This window comes from Mus musculus, chromosome Y (assembly GCF_000001635.26).
Source record: "Mus musculus strain C57BL/6J chromosome Y, GRCm38.p6 C57BL/6J".
Lineage (NCBI taxonomy): Eukaryota > Metazoa > Chordata > Mammalia > Rodentia > Muridae > Mus > Mus musculus.
Genome location: NC_000087.7, coordinates 30,649,022 through 30,653,375, shown reverse-complemented (window position 1 = coordinate 30,653,375; position 4,354 = coordinate 30,649,022).

The window sequence follows — 4,354 nt, the reverse complement described above, 5'->3', positions numbered from 1 at the left end:
GAGTTGGAAGAATCTCTGCCATGTAACCAATCTGTTTGTAAGAGTTCAAAATCTGTGGCAGGGTCTCTAGAATCTTTGCTATCTGTGCCAGGGTCTCTGTGTCTTATGAAACACAATGTAGATGTGCTGAGCCCTTTAGTATCTGATCAAGGGATCCTTGGAACACCTACATTAGCCCAGGAATATGTAGAAGTTTCTCAACTAGCTCAGGGGACTCTAGAACCTATGCCATTTAGAAAAGACACTGTGGGTACTTCCTTTTCAACAGAATTTCCCAGACTGTCACTTTATACAGACAGGGACTTAATTCCAACCCCTTCTCATGATGATGGCCAGATAGTTACTCTTATCAGAGGAAGAGCCCGAGTACCTAATTCTAACCAAAGGACATTGAAACATGTCTCATTTTCAGAAGGAGATATCAGATACTGCCTCTCAGAACTTGATGTTTTAAAATGCATCTCTTCTGCCAAAGGTAGCCTCACATCATCCAAGTATGCTGAAAAGGAATCCAGTCCTTCCTCTACTCCTCCAAGAAGCATCTCCACCTTTTAATCTTCACAATTGAGTTTCACATCTAGCATTCCTTATAAGAAAGATCTCAGTTATTCTCCTCATCCAAGGGGTTGTCCCAAACCTTCTATACTGCAAAAAATAAGACTAATGTTTTCCTCTGTAGATCAAGCAGGCCTGAAATCTGTCCTCTAAAAAGATGCTAGCTGGAAACACTGCCATTATTCCAAAATGCTGGTAAGATCTTGCACATCTAAGAAAAAAAGGTGCAAATCTTAAAACTGTGACTACCATAACCCTCACTACTTCTGATACTGCTAAAGGAGCCTTTGGATACTCACCATCTCATGAGGAGGGCCTCAGAAGTCCTCCACCATACCAAGGTGAATACAGACCATCCAAATCTATTTTATCTTATCAGAAAAGGACCGTTCTGACCAATGGGACACTCAAGCTTCCCATTCAGAACATGACAGTGGCAAACCATGATCCATGCCTAGAGAAGAGTGCATGTAAACCACTATATTTATCATGAAAAGAGCCTCAGATATTTCATGTCTCCTCATGAGATTCTCAGAAATGCTACTTCTAATAGGAGGAGAGAGTAGTGCCTCTAATACCCAAAAAGCCCTGTAAATTTCTCCTCCAGAACAAGAAGACATTGAGTTACCTCCAGATGGAGAAAGTCCCTATAGAGGTATCAAATTATTGTCATCACCCCAAGAGGATATCAACCACCATTTTTTTACTAAGTAGTGCTCAAAACATGTTTCTACTGCCAAAGAGAGAGAGAGAAACACATAACTTCCATTAATACAAAAATAGCCACAGAATTGGCTACTTTCCTAGTGGGATTCATACATCCATGAATTCCAAATGGAGGTGCCACTTCATTCCCTGTTATGCAAAGTAATTACATGTAATATCTCAAACAGAGGACATGATACTTGCTTTCTCTTGCCCAGGGAGAAAACAATCATTACAATGTGAATTTGGGTGTCCCTTTGTGACCCTTCTGTCCTAGGAGGCCACAAATATATACATCATATGAAAATCAATTTCAAAAGGATCACGGAACAAAAGGGGAGCTGTAGTTCTTTCCTCTCCCCTAAAAGGGAATGTCAGACCATATCAGTCTGAGCATTGTGAACTCAGACTTTCCAGTTCTCACCAAAGGGACATTGGCTATGTGTCCTCTTTCAGTCAGGCTCAGAATGCTTTAGCCTGAAAGAGGCAGGCTCTCAAATGCCCAATCTAAAAAAAATGTGCTTCACAGATGCTTTCTATGAAAAAAGAGATATCATAAATGCTCTAGGAAGCTTATGACTTAATCCTCACTCCCGAATTACTCCTTTGACCCAAGGACACACCAGAACTTTACAGCTTGCCAAATGGAACCTGTAAGGCAGTCCTTCTCAAGAGGGTGGCCAGTGCCCTTCTCTCTTTTACCCTGGCATTTTTCGTTCTTTTTTTGACCCACAGGCTGCCCTGTTTTTCCCTTTCTTTGCCCCTTATGAGCAACATGAGTTTAGAACTTTTACTTCTCATCAACCATCTCTACATCTTACAATTTCTACTCCTAGCTGCTTCAGATGCACATTGAAGCATCACATATGCCCCTGGGACTAAAAGTACAAACAACACCCCCCTTCTGATTAAGAGTATCTAACAATTTGTAGCCATAAGAGTGTGCTATATAATTTCCAGTTCATGTAGAATAGTATGTGCTTCTTCTGATCATTGAGGACCTACACTAACTAGATCTGATGTAATCCATGACAAATCGATTCCCTTGATATACGGTGCATTGAGTGCTCCTTTTTCTGATCCTCTGACCTCATTACCTCAGTCCAAGGATCTGAACCCATTTGCTTCAATGGCCGGAGTTTAAGAGTAGCCAGGAATTTCATAAACCCAGGGCATATACTTATATGTTGTCCAGTAGAAACGAGTAAGCCTTGCCATGTTCAGAAGTAGGCAGCTGATTTACCAGGAGAAATAGGTGGGAAGTTCTTCCTAGCATACTGGCGATTGATTATGCTGTTGCATGGCCTGCATGATATTCATATTCTGGGTTCCCAGGAAGCCTCGATAATGAAATATTCAGGCTTTCTTATCTCCCAAAATTGACCTTTTATCTTGAAAAGATACAAGAGAGTTTGATATTTCTGCTTTCCCAAATGTGGTATGAGACTTCCTACCTCTAATGGATGCTATTTTTAATAGGTTATTTGTGGATAAATCAACATTTTCCTCCTTTCAAAGGTTCCTCCAAATTTTGTTTCTTTTAGAGAACCCTAAGATGTATTCCCCTATGCTTGAAGTGGGGTGTAATGCACTTTCCATGACTAAAGGATATGTGAGGTGCAATTGCTCTAAACCAGTAATCCAAATACAAATATTTTTCTCTAGTAATTTTTAGACTTACAGCTTAAGAACCACAGATCTTCCAAAATACTGTATACCAAAGCGTCTTCTGATCTGCCCATGCTGAAATAGGTATTCTCAGATTTGACCCAATTCCCTAAGTGACCTTAAACTAAGCTGTCTAGAACCAATGTGCTGGAGCTGCAAAAATGGCTCAGCAGTTAAGAGCACAGAATTCTTTTCCATAGGTCCTGAGTTCAAAACCCAGAAAACACATGGTGGCTCACAACAATCTAAAATGGGACCTGATGCCACCTTATGGTGTGTTTGAAGGCAGTGACAGTATACATGAAATAGAATATATGTACCTCACAACTTCCTTCAATAAGCTAACAGTGGTTCAGACATACCCATTCTACATCAAATATGTTAGAAACTCACCAGTGTTGCAGGCTGCATTGACTCATGAGAACCAAAATTTTCAGACATTCTTTAATTTCCCTCAGAATTATCACTTCAGAACAAAGGTGTCATATAGGTCCTCAATGAATGAAGATATCCGGAGACATATGACATGAGAAGCAAGACTTCAGACTTCAACAACATCTTAATATGGCCACAAATATGGCTCTTTTACTATCACCATGCAATAGCATTGATGAATTCACAATGGGGCTTCAGATGTACCCCACCAGAACCAGGATAATTTATATTTCCAGCATAAATAGCAACTCCATCAAGTCACGCACCCTGGGTTTCCTCTAAACATAGTAGTCCCTGACATCAAGTATATGACAAAGGGGTCTGCTGACCTTGAATAAAAACACTTTGTTCTTTCTCTGTCTGCACTGGAGGGGTCTGAGGCATGTCCCTCTGATGAAGAAAGTATAGAACTGACATTTGAGAGTAAGGAGTGTGTCTCATACATTCAAGTACAGCTCTGGTGTGCTTAAAACTAAACTGTTAATACCAAGAATTCACAGGAGTTTCACTCTTTGTTCATGGCTTACTCAGGTCTACCATTCAACTACTATAGACCAGAGATTCTCTCAGAAATTATTGTTTAGGGGATACACCTTTCACCACCAAAAAACTCAGAGAAGTCTGGATTCAAGTCCCATGGCCAATGAATAAAAACTTCAGCCTAGATCCAAGGTCAACTCTCTTTAAGTTGCTCATCATAAAGGTAATTGTCCTCAACACCCATACTTGTGTGGCCTATTGTAAGTATAAATAGGGAACAGATCCAGGGACTTGGAGCATTCTTGTCAGAACAAACCTCAGAGTGCTGTTAAGTGTGCAGTAGAGTCCTCAGGGATAAGAATTTTTTAGAGTTCTCTGAAGATGTGCATTTAAGGAGTGCCTGGTCCAACCTCCTCTACAGAAGGTAAACAATTATACTCCCCTACTGTCCAACAGGATCAAGGGACTTACTTGGTTCCACAGTTATGGTGTTTCCCTTCCTGTGATGATT